This window comes from Geotrypetes seraphini, chromosome 8 (genome assembly GCF_902459505.1).
Source record: "Geotrypetes seraphini chromosome 8, aGeoSer1.1, whole genome shotgun sequence".
In the NCBI taxonomy this organism is placed as follows: Eukaryota; Metazoa; Chordata; class Amphibia; order Gymnophiona; family Dermophiidae; genus Geotrypetes; species Geotrypetes seraphini.
In genome coordinates, this window is record NC_047091.1 from 144,223,648 (window position 1) to 144,247,277 (window position 23,630).

Genomic DNA, 23,630 nt, shown 5'->3' on the forward strand with positions numbered 1-23,630 from the left:
TGGGCAGGCAGGTGTGAGCTGCGGGGATCGCGCGATCCTTCATGCCTCACTGCGGGGACAAGACCATTCACCGCCCCGCGGGCGGTGAATGGCCTTGTCTCCGTCGCCGCAGCGACTGCTAGTTTTCTTCCCCGTTTTCGGCGGGTGACCCGCGGCTAAAATGCAGTGGCCGCGGGTAAACCACCACCGTGTCATTCTCTACTGGTGGACTCTATCTATATCCTTTTATTCATCCAGAAATTCAATGACTCGCCATGTACATGTTTCGGCTAAAATGGCCTGCTTCAGGAGTCTACAATTAATAAATAATGCTGCAACAAAACACTAGCATCAACACATGATAAATCGAAACCACAAAATGATCAGTAATGATTAAAATCTCTTTTGCCAATGAATAAAATACAAAAACAATGACACATAAAATAGCAAAACCATACTGATATATATAAAAGACAATGCACATAAATAAATGCATAAAGCCCAATGACATTCATTGTTTGAACAAGTTTTGCCACTTAAAAGCGGCTTTTTCATGTAGCATCCCGATCTTTTTCTGGCAGATGCTCCTGCACGTAATGGTGTTTTCATGATGTATTGGTTAGCGGTTTTGTGTACATTACTTTTCATGTTTTCACTTAGAAATTTAACTAAGGCCCTCTTTTACTAAGGTGCGCTAAGCATTTTAGTGTGCGTTTAGCGCACGCTAGATCAACGCATGTGCTAACTGCTAACGCGTCCATAGGATGACATGCATGCATTAACGCTTAGCGCGTGATTTGCGCGCGCTAATATTTATCACGCACTAAAAAGCATAGCGCGCCTTAGGGAAAGGGAGGTAAGAGTGTTTCTTGCACCACTTTTATAATACATATCTTGCTGCTTCATTGAGCTTTAAAAGCTCGAAAAGAATTTTTAGCAGGGTCTGTTATTTGTTCTTTGGCACAGAATCTGTTGCTGCATTTTCGTCTTATAAGCAGTCTAATAGGACTTGGTTTGGTTTGCTAGATTGTTTCTGATCACCCACAACACTGTACCAGCTACTTTGAAGCTAGTATATTAGTGGATACATCAATTTCTATCATTTTGAAGACTCCCAAGGTGCGTGTATTTTTCTACTATTTTGTTTTGTATGCCATACACTTTTTGGTTTTTTTATGCAGTCTCTCTGTTTGTTTTTTACGTATTCTATGGGGCTCATAATAAAAAAAAAATGTTTAAAAACGTTCAAAAAGTGACCTAAATTGGTACTTGGACGATCAAAAAGCCAGGTCATCCAAGTACCGATAATCAAAGCTGGTTTTAGATGTATCTAAAACCAGCTTAGGCCTTTATGCTGCCTCTAAACACCTAGAGCGAAAAGAGGCGTTTTTAGAGGAGGGGAAAGGGTGGGAGGTGGGCCGACCTAGACTTAGTCGTACTTTAGCAGGTTGCCCAGTCGAAACTTATACGTTTTGACTTAGACCAAGTCAAAACAGGTAGAAGTTCCAAATAGGGGCCACTGATCTGATCGCAGCTGCCGTGATCAGCTCAGCAGCCCCGGCAACCTGCCCATCCCCTGCCACAATGATTGCGGCAGGAGAGATGGCTCGTCTCCCATGCCATGATCGCGATCTCCACCCCCCCCCCCCCCGAACTGCCGCGAACCATGGCAGAAGAGATGCTGCGATTCGCGGTAGTTCAGGGGGGATCACAATCGCGGCATATCTCCTGCCGCAATCTTTGCGAGGGGGGGGGATTCTGTAAACGGTGTTGTTTTTGACAGGCACCGTTTACAGAATCCAGCCTTTAGGTGAAGGACTGGCCCCTCCTTCGCCTAAAAGGTCTTGTTTTGGGTGTTTGAGACTTGGGCAGTTTTTTGCTTGATAATGTGTTCTAAGCTTAGATGTAGCGGTGGTCTGGGCGATTAAACTGCTGAATGTATAGGTAGGTCATTCTCAAAAAAAACCCCTCATTTTGGACATTTTTTTTTTTAGAATGGACATTTTCCCTGTTGCTACTTTCAGCATTTAGGGCCTTAGGCCAAAAGGAGACTTAGACTTTTTTTTTTTTATTATGCCCCTCTACGTATTTCCTTTTAACTATTATTTAAACATTCATCTTGCATTAGTGTATTAAGGAATACTTTAGTTAGTTGCTGGATTCATTGATACACCATGTTTTTTTACCTGTGCTGCTTGTGATTTGCTATTGAATGATGGATTTATTTAATTATTTGCTGGTTTTGTTTATGAACAATGTATTCTTTTTTGTGTGTTCGCTTTCTCCAAATTTATACTTTTATTATTTAATACATATTTTTATGCCATGCAATATTATATATGTCATTGGGCTTTATGTACTTAGCAGATAGCCAGCTAAATGGTATGGTGCAGTGTGGCACAGTGGTTAAAGCTATAGCTTCCGCACCCTGAGGTTGTAGGTTCAAAGCTGTGCTGCTCCTTGTTACCACGGGCAAGTCACTTAATCCCCTCATCACCCCAGATACATTAGATAGATTGTGAGCCTACCAGGACAGACAGGGAAAAATGCTTGAGTACCTGAATATATTCATGTAAACCATTCTGACCCGGGAAGGGGTAAAACATGGACCTCACGGACCTCGCGGATCTAAAACCACACGTCCTTAAAAATCTGAGGTCCGTGCCACTTGTAGTTAGTTTCTGGTTCTGACAGACCTCGATGACAATTTAGCGCTGACGGATCCGTCTCAGCATAGGGAGGGAAAAGTATTAGGATCTGTCAGCGCTAAATGTCATCGAGGTCTGTCAGAGTCAGAGACTAGAGCTGGAGCGGCTCTAAAACGAATCCTTAACACTGATTTCCTGCAGCCCCAGTAAATTTAAAAATCTGAGGTCCACAGCTCTGACAGACCTCGATGACATTTTAGCGCTGACGGATCCTAATACTTTTCCCTCCCTACTAAATTGTCATCGAGGTCTGTCAGAGCCAGAAACTAACTACAAGTGGCACGGACCTCAGATTTTTAAGGACCTGCGGTTTTAGATCCGCGAGGTCCCTCAGGTCCATGAGGTCTGCGTTTTACCCCTTCCCTTCTGACCCCTCTTGGGAGAACAGTATAGAAAATAGGCTGTTTTATTGGGAGGGGAAGGGGGGGGGGAAGAAACACTTGGGCTACTAATCAATCAAATTCCTGGGGAGGAGCAAAAGCAACTTTAGAATATTTTTTTCCAAAATTTTTAATTTCCTTTCTTTTTTTTTTTTCCTTGAAAATTGGAGTAACCAGTTTTTACCATTGTCTAAGAGAAGCTGATCCAGTCCTGATTTTACTGGGTAAGACCCAAGACTAGATCAGTGTCATTTAATTCCCCCCCCCCCCCCAGTCTTTTCTGAAGGTGACATAAAGCTTTCTTCATAAACTGAACTTCTAAACTTCTTTTATTTAATTAGACACATTTTTAGCACCAATCTGCAATATAATTTAAGTGGTATTCGCTAGATCAGCTTTGATTAAATTATATAATCATGGTGCACCGTGGTACTTATAATGTAGACTTTTATATAAATCCTATTGCCCTTTAATATCAAGTAATGCTTAATTTTTGGAACATTAATATCTTTATAGTTATTGGGACTTTGCCTTAATTGCTTGACATTAATTGCAGACCAAGTATTTCTTCTTTCATGAAGGGATAAATCATGAACATCCTGATAAATGTACAGTGCCGCATTAGCTTACATTGTAAAGTATTATTATTATTATTGTTATTATTCATACTCATATTAACACTACTATTAATAATAATGATTTATAATAATGTGTAACAATTATAATAATGTTTTTTACCCCCTAATTGACCACATCTTGATGCAATGAGTGTGCTTGTTTATCTCATTGAGATCAATAGCTATGCTGGCAGTACTGTAACTATAAGGAGGCCCAGTGGCATAGTAAGGGGGGCAGGGGGTTGGTCTGCCCTGGGCGCCATCACCCATCCTCTTCCCCCCTCCTTCTCCGCCCCCTCCCATACACATGTACCTGATCCCTTCTCTGCCCCACCCCACCCCCACACACTCTGCCTCTATCCTCTCCTGCCACGCAGGCATGCCCCTTCCCCATACCTTTTTAACATTCTTCTGACGTCATTTCCTAGGCCCATGCCTTCATTTCACACTGGGGAAAATTGAGCAATAACATCCTTGACAAACAAGCCCCATTACGAACCAAAACCAGAACCAGCAGACGATCAGACCAATGGTTCAACGGCGAATTACTCCTACTCAAGAGACAATGTAGACAACTGGAAAGAAAATGGAGAAAAAAACCAACCAAGATCACATAAAAACTGCCTGGAGAAAAATTAACAAACAGTACAAACTTCTATTAAAAGAAAAGAGAAAATTACCCCACACCAACCTAATAGGCATGGAAACCCAAGATACCAAAAAACTATTCCAAATATTAAAAGATTTAACTGACGCCAAACTCTATATGACCACTAACAATAACCCCTCCCCCTCAGCCACCCTCCTAGCAGAACACTTCAAGAATAAAATTACAAACACCAGAGCTACTTTCAATAGTACCCCAGCCCACCTAATTGATGTCACAACACTTCCCACAGAAAATGAATCATCTGCTGCAGACAGAACTTGGTCCCAATTCCCCAAGATACATTGGTCTGAATTCAACAAACTCTACAATAAGTACAGCCATGCTTCCTGTGAACTCAACCACTGCCCACCATATCTCCTGACATCCTCGAGCACTAAGTTCCTTACTCTACTCCTACATTGTATAAAAACCATGCTCACAGAAGGCATTTTCCCGATGGAACTCAGTGAAATCATCATCACCTCAATCCTAAAAGACCCAAAAGGACCAACAGACCAACCATCCAACTACAGACCAATAGACTCAATACCTTTATATATCAAACTAACAGAAGGACTAGTAGCCAAACTCCTCACCAACTATCTTGAAGACCATAACTTACTCTGGCTTCAGAACTAACTTCACTATTAGGCTCCCTTATCAACACAGCAAGACAACACCTCAGCACTGGAAAAAAAAATGCTTCTCATACAGCTGGACCTGACGGCTGCATTTGACTTGGTAGACCATAGCATCCTACTCGAAATTTTGGACTCAATAGGCATCTCAGATAAAGTATACTCATGGTTTGAAGGTTTCTTAAAATCCAGAACATACAAAGTAAAATCAGACAAAGAAAAATCCAAACCTTGGTCCAACCCCTGCGGCGTACCACAAGGATCTCCACTATCCCCTACTCTCTTCAACCTATATACAGCCTCTCTTGGTGTTTACCTGAACAAACAAGGCCTAACCTCTTATAGTTATGCAGATGACATCACCTTCATTATACCTTTCAACCAACCAAAGCACGCAATGACAGACACACTACACTGAATACTAGTTACAGTAACGACTTGGATGGAAGACCACATACTGAAACTTAACCCAGACAAAACCAAATTCATCCTCCTAGAAAATAACAAAGTCCCAGCCACAACCAATTTAGAAATCAACTCAATCAAATACCCTTTTCAAACCACCCTAAAACTACTAGGTATGACTATTGATAGAAGCTGCACCATGCAACCACAAATAAACAAAACAATACAGAAATCTTTTGCAGTTATGAGAAACCTTAGACAAGTCCGAAAATTCTTCGAAAGAACACAATTTCAGCTCTTAGTACAATCTCTAATCCTAAGTATACAGTGGTGCCTCACACAACGAACTTAATTGGTTCCAGGAGCAAGTTTGTTATGTGAAACGTTCGTTATGTGAAACGCGTTTTCCCATAGGAATACATGTAAAAAAAAATAATTCGTTCTGCAGCATAAAATATGCTAAGATGACATAAAAAAGATAAATTTTTTGTTATTATTTTTATTTAGATACATCTAAAAACATACATCTCCCTGTCCTTTTACTTCCACTATCTTCCTATCCCATCTCTATTCCCTTTTGTCCCTCTCCCCATGATCAATCCTCTCACCACCTCTCTCTGCCCTCACCCTCAGGGTTCAAGATTGCTTCCACTCTTTTTCCTGTTGTTCTCTCTGCCTGTCACCCTATGATTTAGCATCCCTTCTGCCCTTGTCCAATATTTCCCCTTCTCTCCCTCCCTCTCATCCCCTGCTCCAACATGTGCTTTCTCCACTCCACCTTTCCTCCCTCCCTGCCTCCACCTTTGTGGCGCTTTTGCACCCGACCGACAACAGAACAGGCCCGGTCGGACAAATCTCCCTGTCCTGTAGCCGCGAATCTAAATTACCTTCTTACAGCAGTTGGATTATTGAAGCTGCTGTAAGAGGTAATTTAGATTCGCGGCTACAGGGCAGGGAGGTTTGTCGGCCGGGCCTGTTGTCGGTCGATCGGGGGACCTGACCAGCTGTGCACATTCTTCGGGGCGGACCGCCCCCTCCCCCCTCTTTCGTTCGCCATTGCCTTCTTCCTACCTGCCCTGCCGCAGCCGCACACAGCCGAACGGAAGTCTTCCTGATGTCAGCGCTGACGTCGGAGGAAGGGAGGGCTTTGCTTAAGCCCTCCCTCCGACGTCAGCGCTGACATCGGGAAGATTTCCGTTCGGCTGTGTGCTGCGACAGGGCAGGTAAGGAGAAGGAGACTACCCTCGCGGCTCGACCAACCCCGCTGCGATCCAACCCCGCAGGAACCCCGGACTTCGTTGTGTGAAACGAAGTCCGTTGTACGAATCAAGACATAAAGTTCGTTGTGCGCAGCGTTCGCTGTGCGAGGCGTTCGCTGTGCGAGGCACCACTGTACTAGACTACTGCAACTTCCTCTACCTCCCCTGCCCTGCAATAATGATTAAACAACTACAAACAATTCAAAACACAGCTCTGAGACTTGTCTACTCGTTGAAGAAACATGACCACATTACAGAGGCATACATCGATTCACATTGGCTTCCAATCCAGGAAAGAATACACTTTAAATTCTATTGTATGGCTGACTGTCTCCTGCCGGAGGTCCCACTCTCCAGTCAGGCACCCCTGCAGCCCACTACCGGCAGTTGCCGATCGAGGAGAGGTCCTCTCTCCTCGGGATAAGAACGAGGTGAGCTGCGGAGAAAGAGGGCTGACTGTCTCCTGCCGGAGGTCCCACTCTCCAGTCAGGCACTCCTGCAGCCCACTACCGGCAGTTGCCGATCGAGGAGAGGTCCTCTCTCCTAGGGATAAGAACGAGGTGAGCCGCGGAGAAAGAGGGCTGACTGTCTCCTGCCGGAGGTCCCACTCTCCAGTCAAGCACCCCTGCAGCCCACTACCGGCAGTTGCCGATCGAGGATAGGTCCTCTCTCCTCGGGATAAGAACGAGGTGAGCCGCGGAACACGGCCCGCGGACGCATGCCCAAGGCTGTGTGGCCGAAGGGGCATGGCCAAAGGGGCAGGACATGCCCCTTTGGAGCCTCTTTGGAGCCAGGAGGAGCGAGGAGTAATTGGGAAGAATAATGGGGAAGCGCAAAGCCAAGATTATTTCTTCATCACCTTCTAATGTCTATGGACCTATGGATCGTCATCTTTCAGCTTTACAAGCGATATCTGAAGGTAAGACTGATGTTTGTTCCCAATCTGCCTCTCTTTCATCTGGCGAACCCACGCCTCCACCTCAACCTTTAACAGCATTATCGGAGAAGGCTGAATCCATTTCCCAGTCAGGGCTGGACTTAGCCTCCCCATTACTTTCAGAGTTGGACTCTAAAAATAATTCTATAGGGGAACATTCCTTTATGGTCTTTCCTGTTTCAATGCCTACCGGACCTATTCAAAGGCCTGAGGTGGGCAATAAACCAATTACTTTGCAAGATATCTGGACTGTTGTTAATAGAATTGAGAGTTCACTACAGGGCACAGTAGTGCAATTATGTAAGTTTTCTTCAGAAATAACGAATAAAGTGGCTGAGCATGATACTCAGTTGGTTAATATGGGGAAAAATTAGATAAAATAGAATCATCTGTCTCTGTAATGCAGTCTTGTATGATATCTCAAGTAAAAGATAATACCTTATTACATTTACAGTTGGAGAAAATGGAGAATGCTTTGAGATCTAGGAACCTCAGATTTCTGAATTTTCCTTTATCTCATTTTCTTTCTCCCTTAGAATTACTTAAAATGTATTTAAAAGATGTACTATCTTATACTGGTTTAGAAAGGTTTTGTCCAGATAATCTTTACTATTTATCCAGTAGTATAATAAAGATTTCAGAAGAAGGGGGGGGGGAAAGATCAATTAGTGTCTCCTGACAGTTTGAATATTTCCCAATTCCTGGAATCATCTAAAGACTATAAAGCCAAAAGAGCAACATTATTAGTCACATTTAAAACTGAGATGGAAAAACAAGATATTCTTAAATTGTATTTTCTAAATAAAACTGCTATGTTCTGTGGTCAACAGATAAATGTTTTCCCAGATGTCTCTAAGCAGACACAACACAGGAGGAAGCAAATCCTACAACTTAAGGATAAAACCTTGAGTGTAGGTGCTTCATTTTTTCTTAAATTTCCCTGCAAATGTTTGGTGGTATATCAAGATACCAAATATATTTTTTTAGATCCAACTCATTTAGAAAATTTTCTTATAGATAAACCCAAGTTGGACACTTTGCCTGTTACTAACGTAGAGGTTGAGATGGAATGATAAATGGAATTATTATTATGTTTGACTCTAGAGTGTGTTTGTGTTGAATATACTGATGATGTTTAATTATTGCTTGTTAAAGGATGAATCAGGAATAGCCAGCCCCCAATAATGTGGACTTAAAGACTATTATCTATTTTTATTTTAATTTCCTGTGTATTTGTTTATTTTTCTTGAACTTGTTATTTGCTGTAACAATTAATAAATTCAATTAAAAAAAAAAACCTCTATTGTATACTATTTAAAACTACCTAAACAACCGCTTCATCCAAACTACCTCTACAAGGCATAGAAAAACACAATGGCCTACTAGCCATTCAAGCAGCAAAACTAGATAACCAAATCTCCAACCTACTGATAACAACCCAAGACTACAAGATGTTCAGAAAGGAAATAAAAACTATACTCTTCAAGAAATCCCTGAATAAGGCTTAAAACCACAAATACCTTCCTTCTTACCGTCCTCTTCCTAATCCCTGATCCTACCTGACCCACTCTTGGAAATGATCTTTGATCTAACTTTGTAACCCTCCTTCTATAATTCTTTTAGTAATCTGCATTGAACCGCAAGGTAATGGCGGAATAGAAATCTATAATATAATATTAAATGAAGGGAACGCCACCAATAATATATATCCCTCTCTGTCTTAGAGATATATATATTATAAAGAACTATTAATTTGGGGAAATTAGCTCGCTTGATTAAAACAGCTCTGTAATAACAATGACTTATTCAAGAACTAAGACACAGAACATTTATAAGTAAACTGAAAATTTATTTAAAAGCATTAAGAACCAAGCAGGTAGGCAGTTGTTACAAATGGGACCTTTTTAGCAAAGACAGTAAGATTTCACAAGACAAATGTTGCTAAAGCAGAAAGAGTAATTTATCTGGAAAAGAAAATTTACTCTCAATGTGAATAGTCCTTAACAGGCTGAGCACATGTTTGCAGAGGTTGCAGCTTGGTCCAGCATTGGTGATCCAGGAAAAAGAGGAAAGAGCTTGATCCAGGCTGGTTCCAGAGGGAGAGTGAGCATCTTTCCCTCCTGAGAACAGACTTTGCTTCATTTTTATAAGGCTGAGACCTGTTCTAAAAATAGAATCCTAGGTCTGTTCTAAAAATAGAATCCTAGGTATTTTTCTCTGTTCCTAGGTGGATGATGATTGAATTACAATGGCTTGAAAGGATATCCCAATACAGGGTATTGTCACTTGGCCTTGATGAATGTGGTATGAATCTATGTCTGATTGGTTTAAAATGGTGTGATGAGCTTCTATTGTTCTTGCTGATTGGAGTAGCCCAGAGATGAATTTGGTGCGAAGGGCTCTTGTTTGATCTTGCAGACCAGAGATGACTTTGGTGTGAAGGGCTTCTGTTTGATCTAAATCCTGTTAAAGTTCTGTTTAGCTCCGGTCCATGTCCTTAGTCTTATCTGAATAAGTGTGCTTAACACTTTCTGAAGATAGTTTGCTCAGTCCTTGCTTTTGTAATAGGTGCATTTAACATAAAAATTAGCTTCTATTGTTCAGACTGGGGTAGTTAGTTCAGAGATGAATTTGGTCTTCTGGGCCAGGTACTTAACACTTTCTGAAGGCAGTTGGTTCAGTCCTTCCTTTTGTAATATTGAATGGGGCATTTAACACCTTTCTAACAGATGGCTATGCTGGCTCAAAAACCACATCAGAAATTCACTTTTCAAATTCACCTTAACTCCAAGCAAAATTATAAAAACATTGTAACTCCAAGCAGAATTATTAAACCATATCATTTTTATTTTAAGTCCCTCAGAATTAATGATCTATTGGGTCAGGCAATAATTCAAATTCAAAATTCATAACTTCAGTACCATTAAGTATATCAGCCTACATATTATAAGATCATATTAGAATTATAAAATCATTTCATGTTACAACTGGGCAGAATTGCAATATTTTGATAGAAAAGAACAGGGGAGGGGAAGAACAAGTAGAAGGGATAGCAGGCAAATTATCTGAAAATACATGGCTAATGGAAGGGGAAAAATATCCATAGCCCATCCTTACAAGGACAATCATACGTCATACGCATTTTTAAAAAGAAACGCCTTTAAACTGCTCTTAAATTTATCAAGGGAAGTAATTTCTCTTAAGTAGTTAAGGGCCGAATTCCAGATTGTGGGAGCTGTAACTTAAAAAAAATATTAGTCCGTAAAAAATTAATGCACCTTAATAATGGAATAGACAATAGATTTTGATTTGAGGAATGTACAGTACAATGGGTGGAATGAGGGATCAATAGTCTGTTGATGAATTCTGGTTGGCCAGACATTTTAGTTTTAAAGGTCAGCAGCATAATTTTATAATTGATTCGGTGCTCTATAGGGAACCAGTGGGCTTTCATCAGAAGGGGAATGACATGATCATATTTACGTGCTTTTCAAATAGTAGTATAGTTGAAATATAAGAAACAAAACACAACTTTCAGGATCAAATCCTTCCTCTTTTCCAAGTATGAAGTGAATATTGAATTTCCCCCGTCAGAGTATGAAATACTTTTTCTTTCTAGCTTTTAGGGATAACTCTCATCCATGCTGCTTTCGTATGTCTAATGCGACTATTTTGCGGTGAGTGAAAATTCTTTCACTGCTGTGTCAGGGCTATCAATATATGAGCAGCTTCATTTTGTTTCATATCGTTTCGCAGACATATAATATAATGTACATAAGAACATAATCAATGCCTCCGCTGGGTCAGACCTGAGGTCCATTGCGTCCAGCAGCCCACTCACGGCGGTCCAACAGGTCCAGGACCTGTGTAGAAATCCTCTATCTATACTCTTCTATTCCCTTTTCCAGCAGGAAATTGTCCAATCCTTTCTTAAACCCCAGTACCATACTCTGCCCTATTACGTCCTCTGGAAGCGCATTCCAGGTGTCCACCACACGTTGGGTAAAGAAGAACTTCCTAGCATTTGTTTTGAATCTGTCCCCTTTCAACTTTTCCGAATGCCCTCTTGTTCTTTTATTTTTTGAAAGTTTGAAGAATCTGTCCCTCTCTACTCTCTCTATGCCCTTCATGATCTTATAAGTCTCTATCATATCCCCTCTAAGTCTCCTCTTCTCCAGGGAAAAGCAACCCAGTTTCTCCAATCTCTCAGTATGTGAATGGTTTTCCATCCCTTTTATCAGATGTGTCGCTCTCCTCTGAACCCTCTCAAGTAACGCCATATCCTTCTTAAGGTACGGTGACCAATATTGGACGCAGTACTCCAGATGCAGATGCACCACCATCGCCCGATACAATGCAGGATAACTTCTTTCGTTCTGGTAGTAATACCCTTCTTGATTATACCTAGCATTCTATTCGCTCTCATAGTGGCCGCTGCGCACTGTGCCGTCGGCTTCATTGTCATGTACACCATTACCCCAAGTCCCTTTCTTGGGTACTCTCATTCAATAACATCCTTCCCATCGTATAGTTGTATCTCGGGTTTCTGCTTCCCACATGCAATACTTTACATATCTCAACGTTGAACTTCATCTGCCATCTCGTCACCCATTCCCCTAGTTTGTTCAAGTCCCTTTGCAATTCTTCACAGTCTTCCTTAGTCCGAGCTCCACTAAATAGTTTGGTGTCTTCCGCAAATTTTATTATTTCGCACTTCGTCCCTGTTTCTAGATCATTTATGAATATATTAAATAGCAGTGGCCCGAGCACCGAGCCACCACTCATGACCCTCCTCCAGTCCGAGTAATGGCCCTTCACCCCCTACCCTCTGTTTCCTACCCGCCAACCAGTTTCTGATCCATCTATGTACGTCTCCGTCCACCCCATGGTTCTTCAGTTTCCAGAGTAGACGTTCATGAGGCACCTTGTCAAAGGAGTTTTGGAAATCCAGGTATATGATATCTATGGGGTCTCCTCTGTCCATCCGTTTGTTAATTCCTTCGAAGAAGTGCAATAAGTTAGTTAGGCACAATCTTCCCCTGCAGAAACCATGTTGGCTGGTTATCAGAGTTCGTTTCTTTCAAAATGTTCATCGATGTTTTCTTTTATCAGTGCTTCTGCCATTTTCCCCGGAACCGAGGTCAGACTCACCAGTCTGTAGTTTCCCAGGTCACCTCTTGGTCTCTTTTTAAAGATGGGCGTAACATTGGCTATCTTCCAGTCCTCCGGGATCACGCCTGTTTTCAGGGATAATTTGCAAATTTGCTGCAGTAGTTCCACTATCTCCTCCTTTAATTCCTTCAGAACCCTTGGATGGATTTCGTCCATAACCGGGGATTTGTCAGTTTTTAGTTTTTCTATATGCCTGCGCACATCTTCAAGGCTCACTTCCATGGATGTTAATTTTTCTGCTTGATTGAAGAATTGCTCAGGTTCCGGTATGTTGGTTGTGTCTTTGTTTGTAAATACAGATGAAAAGAACATGTTAAGTCTTTCCATGACCTCTTTCTCCTCCTTCACCACTCCCTTCCTGTCTCCGTCATCCAGCGGTCCCACCTCCTCCCTAGCCGGCTCCTTCCCTTTAACATATCTAAAGAACGGTTTGAAATTTCGTGCTTCCCTGGCTAGCCTCTCTTCATACTCTCTTTTGGCTTTCGAACCACATGGTGAAATTCTTTTTGATACTTCCTATGCTCTTTCCAGTTCCCCTCAGTTTTTCTCTTTTTCCATTTTCTGAATGAATTTTTCTTATTGCCTATCGCTTCCTTCACTATATTAGTTATCCACGCCAGGTCTTTTGTTCGACTCTTTTTCCACCCCTTTCAGAATATGGGGATATACAGATTTTGCGCCTCGCTCACCATGTCCTTGAAAAAAGACCAGGCATGTTCTACCGTTTGCCATTTTTTGGAAATGTTCCTAAGTTTCTTTCTTACCATTCCCCTCATTGCTTCGTAGTTTCCCTTCCTGAAGTTAAAAGTCATCGCTATGGTTCTCTTTCTTTTTGGTATCCTACCTCAACCTTGAACTTGATCATATTATGATCGCTGTTTCCCAACAGTCCCATTACTTCCACTTCCTTTGCAGGTCCCCTTAACCCATTTAGGATTAGATCCAGAGTGGCAATTCCTCTCGTCGGTTCTCTAACAAGCTGCTCCATGAAGCAATCTTGTGTAGTCTCCAGGAATTCTGTCCCCCTAGCACATCTTGAACTTCCAAGACTCCAGTCTATCCCGGGGTAGTTGAAGTCTCCCATAATAACCGTGTTACTGCTTTTGCATTCTCGCTTCATCTCGGCTTCCATTTCTTCATCGATATCTCCGTCTTTATGAGATATGCTCTTCAGAAACTGAAATTTGGTGGGGAAGGTTTTTATGCTGATGACTGAAGTAGGAGTTGGATGGTTCTACCTGCTAAACACTTAGTAAGGTGATAGCTTCATTTCTGAGGCTTTTCCTACCCTCATAAAATTAGTGCATAGCCACTAATTTAAAAAAAAAGAAAGAAGGGAATTCAGCCATTTTACCTCAGCATTAAAATGACCTTAACATGTGGGATAGACCCACATAATGCTGCGCTAAGCTTACTCTTTACCAATATTTGTCAAAAGGGCTCTATAGAGATTAAGAGGGTGTACGGTATTGGGGTTCAAGAAGGAATTAGATAACTTCCTGAAGGAAAAGGGGATAGAAGGGTATAGATAGAGGATTACTATACAGGTCCTGGACCTGATGGGCCGCCGCGTGGGCAGACTGCTGGGCACGATGGACCTCTGGTTTGACCCAGCAGAGGCACTGCTTATGTTCTTATATTATGTTCTAGTTAGGACAGGACCCAAAGATAACATGTGCATTCCTCCATTTTAAAAAGGAAATACACATGCTTGTGGGAAATTGTACACTTGCTCAAAAGCACATATAGAGTTAAAAAAAGTGTACTCATTTTGGCAGGCCCGCTTCTAAAATATCAGTGGAATTGAGCATGTCCTGACCTGGATCTCTCCATTCTAATCTCTATGTAAAATGGGCCTTCACCCATGTTATTAAACAGAATTAAAGTATGTACACCAGCTGTGCGAAGGATATTTCAAGAACATTTCTTTCAAGATCTGATTATCTAGCAATTATTGGTTAGCTTCTTGTCCAGTACTATGCTATCACCAACAGCTGTGACATATGTGTGCGACTGTGTTACCATGGCAACCTGAGTTACAGGTAACATCTGCTACATTGAGCAGGCCATTGCTGATATAAAAACACAGAGTTAAGAAAATATATGCGACCCACTGAGCGAAAAGGTACCAAAAGTGGGATCAGAAATTACAGAGATAAACAGCTATTAAAGGCTGGAGGGGTAAATGTGCACAACTTTCATTTCTGAAAGTATTGGGGCTAATTTTCAAAAAAGAGAAATGACCAAAAAGTGACATAAAGGGCAGATGGAAGATTTTCTCGCCAAATCCTTCCAATTCACTATTTTCGAAACTTATTTTCTATATGGAGATCTATGCTGTTCATTTGCAGTATGTCTAAATCTCAAGGGAGCGTGTTAGAGGCGTGGTGTGGGCGGGACTAGATTAAGCTTATGACCTGGATATTTTTCTGCCATAATTGAACATTTTAGAATACATTCAAAGCATAATTTGAACATCTGGGCCTAGAGCTGTTTTAACAGCGAATAAGTGACAAAATGGCGCCCAAATTGAATAGATGATCACTGGAGGGATGTGAGCATGACATCCACACACTTCCCCCTCCCACTCCCAAAAGACATGAATGAAACAGTACATATCTGCCTGTGTGACAGCTTCAGATGTTATGGCCATTCCTAAAAGAGCAGTGAGCAGGTTCTGGGAGTAGCCTAGTGGGCAGTGTAGTGAACCATAGAAATGGGGACTTAGGCCCGTACTCTAACCACTATACTTACAGTGGAATTTGTGAGCCTTCCAAACCCCATCCTAATCCCACTGTACACACATATAGGTGTCACCAGTAGGCATAAGGGCTATTGGTTTGTTGTACAGTTCATAGTTTCATAGTTTATTTGAATTTTGATTAAACGCTTCTCCGGGGGTACAAAGCGTTGTACATTGTAATTTAAAATAGATAGGGGGACGAACAATAAATATTAAACATAGACCAAGAAAACAAACTTACTTATGACATGAGAACATTGGGAGAAAAGGGAAGAACTACAATTTATTATGAAAGAGCACATAAAAGGAAAGTACAGTAGGGAAAAAGGGACAAATTAAATGCAGAATTAAATACATATATAGTAATTCAATTATAGGCATCTTTAAAGAGAAAGCATTTTAAGCTACTTGAGTACAGTGGTTGGGTTTTCAAGGACTCATTATACAATGTAAGGGGGCTATGGAGAGATGTTTATCTGGGACTTTTTATGTGAGGTTCACTGCAGTCCCCCTAGGGGCAGCGATGTCTGTGTGGCCAGTCTACTAAAAGTGAGAGCCCCTCTTACCTCCCAATGGCTTGTTCTGTACATCTTTCTTTTGGGCATGTCTTTTTCAAAAATGGTTCTGGAATGCCTTGAATGGGCAATTATGTCTATGCAAGCCAAGAGATGTTTTAAAGAAATTATTGAAAACAGCTTTCACATTTCCCATCCTCCTATTCCCTTTTATCTGCTTTCCATTACCACATTTCTACCCTCATATACTCATTATTCTGCTTTCACTCATCTTCTTGACAACTCTCCCACATAGATCCACCATTTCTAGCATCTCCCCTCCTTATCGCTTACTCCACTCTTGTAACCCAGCATTTCCTTTCTCTCTCCCTCCCACAAGTCCAACATCTCTCTTTCCTGTACTTCCACTTCCTCTTCTCAAGTCTGACATCTCTTCTCGCTCCCTCCATCTGGCTCCAAGTCAACCTCTCCTCTGCCTTTCCCTATCTCTCCTTTCCTGCCTCTGCTCTCCCTGATTCATCCATCTCTCCCTCCCTTTCGGCCCCTTCTCCGAATCTCTTTCCCTTTCCCCATTTTGCCCTCTCCACTTCCATCTCTCCCTTTCTCCCCATCTGCTAACTCTCCCTTTCTCCACTTCCACCATCTCTCCCTGACCCCCTCTGCCCTACCCATGCCCATTTCTCCATCTCTTGTTCCCTCTGTTCTCCTCCAAATCTATCACTCCATGTTCCCCTTCTATCCTTCTCTGTCACTTCTCTCTGTCTGCCTTCTACCTCCTCCATCTGCCCTCCCCCAAGCCCATCTCTTCCTCTTCCTCACAAATTTGTCATTTCTCCTTCCCTTCCTCCTTTCTTCCCTTACCTCATATCTGAGTCTCACATCTTTCCCTCCTTCCCTCATTTAAGTACGTCTCTCCCATACCCCACTCTGTCCCCCAAGTCCATTATCGCTCCTTCTCTGCCTTCTACCCGTCCCCCAAATCTGACAAGTCTCAGGAGGGGCCTTATTTCTAGGTGGCATGTCAGAGGAAGCAGCGTCTTGATACCAGTCAGCATACCTAGTGGTCAGCTCTCTCTGCTGCATCCCTTTCCTGGTATCTACTCTTTTTATCCCTTCCCGGACAAGCATTTCCTTTTATCATCTCACCCGCCCCTTCATGCGTCTACCTTAAATTTGTTGTAAAAGTTACTGGGTGGCGGCAGTGATTCACAGCACTGCCCTGCCACTGGCCCCGACATCTTCTTTCCACTGTGGCCTGCCTTCTCTGCCAACTTCCTTTTTCTGTTAGGATGGGCCACAGATGGCACCAAGGCCTGCAGCATGGCAGCAATGTGAATCACTGCCACCACCCAGCAACTTTTACAACAAATTTAAGGTAGATGCACAGGGGGGGGGGGGGGGAGAGAAGAAATGCCTATCCAGAGGGGAGGGGGAGGAATAAATGGAGTAAATGCTGAGGTAAGGACACGGCAGACATTCGACCAGCAGGCATACTGGCTGGCAGAAAGATGCCACTCCCATGAGAGTGCTGCCTGAGGCTATTGCCTTAGTTGGCCTCATTATAGGGCCAGCCTTGGATACACTGTGGGATCCCACAAAAGGTTCTCCCATCCCCACAGGATTCCCATCAGACCTGTTCCTATCGGCAATTTGGGGGGGCCATGGCCTCCCCTATTCCAATGCCTAAGCCTGGCCTGTTAAATAATACTAAATATTGGGTGGTTGCTTTACATTATTTATACTTTTGAGGTAATAAGAGACTGTATTTATCATATTCCTCTTCTTCTGTAAAAATGTAATCTTTCTCTTTAAGTCTCACTTTGTTGGTATATGGTAGAGGCCCCTGCATGATGTTGGTAGCTCTGCTGTGACCTGCCTCTACTTTCTTTAGTTTTCTTTCATTGGATTATTTTATTTAGAATTTTTGGTTAATGTATGCACTTCTTTCATGGTTACAAAGAATCTTTCTTCAAAACTTTTTAACCCTAAATATATTTCTTGTTTAGTTTAGAAAAATTCAAGAAAGATGATTTTTTTTTTAAAAAACACAAAACAACTTTCACCTTCAGCCATACAAACTCAAGAGGTTTTGAATTAACAAATAAACCAAACTTTAGATCAAGTCAGAAAAGGTCTTGATATATTTTCCAGCACAATACCCAAGTTTGATTTTAAAGTAGACTCTCTCTCAACTAATGTCATGATATCAGAAATGTAAAGGAAAGGCCAACCAGAGTGTATCATATTGGTGGGGCCAATATATTGATGGGCTATGATTTCTTTTCAGACCTTTAGATTTCAGCCCAAGGCTTCTGATAAACTTAATTTTTGAAAACCAAAAATATGATGCCTCCAAATTTACGAGTATTTTCTTGTTCTTGGAAGCTGAAATAATAGTCTGACCTCCAGCTTGTAAAATAAAGGGAACAAGTTTTGACAGCCTACTGCTTTTATTAACTTCTCTGCAGAGAATTTTGGCAGTGCACATACTTCCCAGATAAGTTGACTGAAACTTTATTGCTCTTATACAAAACCCATGTATGTATAATCTCTCCTGGTTATTGATCCCCTACTCGTCTAATCTAATCTAATCTTCATTTTATATACCGAGTCTACTCCCTATGGAGCTCGATTCTGTTTACAATTCGTTAAAAAATGAAACATAATAAGTAAAAACTGTGGGATAAAAACAGAAATTGGATGGAAAAAGTTAGAAAAAAGTATGTTGAATTGCTTAGAATTACTATACGACAGCTAAAATCAAATTAACTATTGTGAAAACAACCAGGTTTTTAAACTTTTTCATAATTGAAATAATTGATCTACCAATCTTAGAGAATCTGGAAGTCCATTCCAAATTCTCACCAATTTAAAAGTAAAAGATTTACTAAGCTTCCCAGTGCATTTAATACCTTTCAGAGAAGGAAATGCTAATTTGTGAATTGTTGTAATTCTTGAATAGCAGGATCTAAAGGAATTCCCACTAAGGGGAATCAAAGAGTCAAATATTCCATAAAGGAGTTTGAAAAACACACATGCACACTTGAACTGTATCTTAAGACAGACCGGAAGCCAATGGAGTTTTCTCAGCAATGGGGAAACATGATCGTACTTTCTCTTTCCAAAAATAAGTTTGGCCGCTGTATTCAGGATTAACTGGAGAAAATCTAAACTGCCCTGTTTAATACCCATATAAATAAAATTATAGTAGTCCAATTGGGCCAATACAGTGGATTGTACCAGTAATAAATAATGTATTTGATAAACCCAGAGAACTTTAAGATCCTCTTCCCAACATCATTTAACGCCCTCGTTCTGTAAACTTTTTCATGAATATACTACTACCGTGTTCCTCGAAAATAAGATGTTAAAAATTTTTTTCATGTACAATTATCTCTCCCTTCCTCTCCTCCACCCCAATTCTTCCTCTTTCTTTTCTCCCCCCCCCAACTGCAGCATCTTTCCTCCCCTCTCACCCATCCCCTTGTGCAGCATCTTTCTATCCCTCCAACCCATCCCCCTGTGCAGCAGAACCCCACCGACTCTCCCACCGTGAGACCGACATACCTCTGCTCCGAGGCCTTCAAAACAGCAGCGGTGGCAGCGCTCTGAACGGGCTGCTTTACAGTCTTCCCTGCAAGGGCTGGGCCTTCTCTCTGCAATATCTTTCTATCCTTCCCTCCCATCCCCCTGTGCAGCAGAACCCACTGACCCTCCCACTCTGATGCAGCAGAGGGAAAACCCCAGCAGGGAACACCACGAAGCAGCCAGTTCAGAATGCTGCCGCTGCCGCTGCTTTAGGAGACCTTGGAGCAGAGGTATGTCAGGTCTCACCGGGATGGGGGTTGCTGAATTGACAAGTCTAATTTTTTTCGACGAATCGGGCAGCACTAGTGTCAGGGATGGAGTTGGGGAGCATCAGGGACATTTGGGGGGGGACCTTCGGGGGTCAATCTTAACTAGGGCTTATTTTGGGGGTAGGGCTTAGATTAGGGGCATCTTTAAAATTCATGCTAGGATTTATTTTTGGGATAGGTCTTATTTTAGGGGAAACAGGATAGACAGACAATTTTTTTCAGTTCAAGGCCTTGAACACCAGAATCAACTAGCACAGCATCTCCACAAACAGACACCTATATGAAATTTTAAATCGGGGCTTAAAAAACTTTTTTATTTACAGATGTATATACCTAAACATTAATTCTCAAAAATAGCAACACTCCTAAAATAGATTGCAAAATAATTTTCAGGTTTATTCCAGACTTCTAATATACTCATTCAAATCTTGGGATTTTCTTATACTCTTCAGTCATGACCTCAAGGCTACACTCAAATTATTTATTTCATGTAAAATTCGAGTATACTGTAGCGAGCCTCCTCATTGGTCAAATTTATTCTTGCATTTTATAAATATTAATATCATGTCAGTAAGCAGCTATCTTATGTTAGCAGCAAGGAGGGACTCTGATGTGAATTCGCTTTTCGCTATTAGCTGTATCAATGAAGGACCCCTATAATAAATATGAAGTGCTATTAGAAAAATCTAACAGAAAATCTAACAAGAAAAGTTAAATAACCCAGCAAAATATACCCATAAACACAAATTCTCACCATTTAGATCAAACCACCACACTCTTCGTGCTGTTCTAATATGGAGGCGGCATCTCAACGCAGAGTTAAATATGATGTCAGCACACATTCATCCAATCACAGAGCCACCATGCACAGCCCTTACACATTCAAAGCAATGTCATCCATTTTATCTCAGCGTTCAGCCCCGTAGGGCTGACAGTTCTTAGCTCAAAAAATCCATTTCTGCTCACGATAATTCAAAAACCTTTCCATTAGTCATTTGGGACAAGCCTGAAAAGGCAGCATTCCCTTCCTCATGTATCATTCTATGCTATCCCGTAATATCGCAGTTCACCTCCCTGCTTGCAAAGTTTTGTCTTGACCGCCTTCTCTTTTTTTTCTTTTTCTGTATTTAGACCGTGAACCACCTTGCTGTCTGTGTATGATGGGTAGGATAGTAAATTCTCAATAAACTTGGAAACTTAGAAATCAATTATTGTGAGCACTTGAATATTTAGGAGTTTTATTTTGCTTTGTTTTGGAGATGACAGTTGGTTGTACATGGTCCATGAAGCAACGCTTTACATCGTAGCATCAAATTAAAGGACTCATGGCGTGTTCCACTTTTTTGAGGATTTGCTTGGGAATAGCATGATATGAGAGCACAGCCCCAAATATGAACTACGTGGATTTCTCTTTAAAGTCCAGACTAGAAAAGCAACGTTGATTTGGAATGCATTCAAGGCCACAGTTGTGAACTCCACAGACAGACAGTGGTGGTGCTAGAAGAGACTTTTTTACATATAGATTGAAACAGCCAACACATCGGAGTTCCGTGAGAATTGAATGAAAAAGGAGTGATGCATCCATCACTGCTGATTTCCTTTTATTTTGGGAATGAAAGCAAATGGAAGTGATGGCAGTGAAGAATAACCAAAACATCAGAACAGGGTAAATCCTGTATCAAGGACAAGTCTTCACATGAAGAATTTTAAATGTGGCATTTGCAGTGCTGAGGGAAGGAAATCGATTTTCAGTCTTGCATGCTAGGCTGCAGACTAATTCAGAGGTGAATTGAAATAGTGCATGCTACACAGAGTTGTTCTCCCAAGGTCTTTATATATCATTTATTAGTTAGCATGTGCATAGTCGTAAAGTCAAGCTATAGCCTTATCAAATGCTAAGTGGAGTTCCTGAATCCCTCCTTCCAGTTTAATCAGAAGGCACACCTGAACTATATGAGCTGTGTTTTAGGTATTGCTCAAGAACCTATGAATGCTGCATGGATGCAAAGAGATGTTTGCTAGTCTAGAACCTGTAGTTGCTAGTCTAGAACCCATAGTTGCCATGGAAGATCAAAACCTGGTGGGAAAACAATAGGGTTTGAGATTTGGTAGAGGACTCAAAGTGATGTTTTTCCTCTATCATGTCTTTCTCTATTATGACACAAATATTGAGAAAGCCACTGGTTGCCCGGGATCAGTAGCAAAGAATGCGGTTACTATTTGGGTTTCTGCTGGTACTTGTGACCTGGATTGGCTGCTGTTAGAAGCAAGATACCGGGCTAGATGGGCCATTGATCCTGTACCATGTTATTGACTTTAGCGGGCGTATCTCTGTTCCGGAAAACTTTGTGCATGTATCTATATTTCATACATTCAGCACCGGTTTCATGTACAATAAATAGACTTTCTGGAGAAACACAGCCTGATCGAGACACTAAAGAACTAGAAAAGCTCTGAACAAACCACAAGAATCACAAAATGCGGTCAATACATCTGCTGCATTTTTCTGTCCATAATTCTTTGCAAGTGACATTTAAAAAAATATGAATCATCCAAACTTCAGAATAGCTAGGGTTCACACAGTGATCCAACAGATGGCTTTGTTGTTTCCAACATACCATGCTGTGAGAAAACAGAACATTTGCCCACTTCCAGGAGAGATGCCTCAACATATGTTCCTTAGGCGATATCTATTCTCAGTGGGTGCTTTCATTTTCCAGAGAAACAATTTCATAGAATAACTTATTGAGGGTTAAGAAAGAGCATGCAACCTAGAAGCAAAGATAGGGCTCTCCTCCAACTTTGATAGTGTTCTGAGGCTTGTGTAATCTACTGAAAAAACCAAAAAAACTCTGTGGAGTAACGATGTTCCCAAATGGACTTTATTTGAAAGTATCAAAGTTCCAAAGGTACACTAAAATCATCCACATAAAATAATTCCATCCACATAAAAGTAAATCATCCATATAAGAGCCTTAAAGGACCTAGTCCGCTAGGGATACAGGACCCAACACGGTCCGCGTTTCAACAAAAAGTCTTCTTCAGGGGTCCCTGGGGGTCCTATAAAGGTGTGTACGTGGGAAACAATTGTGTGGTGAACCGGAAGTGAGACACTGCTTGCATTTGCAATGGAAAGGTGTAATCTACTGTCATTGTCAGTAAAGGGGGTGGGGGGTGGGGCATTGATTTGATATACCTAGGGTTACCAGACATCTGGATTTACCTGGACATGTCCTCTTTTTAGAGGACCGTCCGGGAGTCCGGATGGCTTTTCAAAACTTGGCACTTTATCCGGGCTTTGAAAAGCTTCCAGCTCAGGACCGCGTTGGGGGGGGCATCTGCTTGCATGCATGTGACATCATTGCATCACATCTGCACATCTGCAGATGCCCTCCTGATGTGGCTCCGAGTACAAGAAGATTGGGGGCAGGGTTGGGGCAGAACGTGATGTGATTTGGTAGAACAGGGTGTGGATGGTTGGAACTGGGCGGGCCTGGGGCAGGGCCACGGTTCCAGATTTTATGATCGTGCAATCTGGTAACCCTAGATATACTGCTTTTCTGTGGGTACAGCCAAAACAGTATACACATACTATTAGCCACCTTACAGTCCCATAACTGATTGCTTGTATGGTTAATTTTCATGTGCAAAAAATAAATGAATTCTACATATATTTTTTTTTCTGTTTAGAAGGATATGCATGCATTTTTATGGGGCATTATTTCTATCCAGTCCACAGATGACTCTTCCAGCTCTACAATATAGATGGTG

The 23,630-nt window shown here is 41.6% G+C and overlaps 1 long non-coding RNA gene across 2 annotated transcripts in view; it reads left to right on the plus strand.

Annotated features, from left to right (window-relative positions):
- LOC117364708 overlaps positions 1-23,630 on the plus strand; it is an 84,914-nt gene that overhangs the window by 12,555 nt on the left and 48,729 nt on the right. The window contains exons 2-3 of one of the 2 annotated variants that reach the window (XR_004540301.1): positions 1,006-1,098; positions 23,550-23,627. This is a non-coding gene — a long non-coding RNA (uncharacterized LOC117364708). The remainder of the gene's footprint in view (positions 1-1,005; positions 1,099-23,549; positions 23,628-23,630) is intronic. The other variant, XR_004540302.1, reaches the window with a different exon arrangement.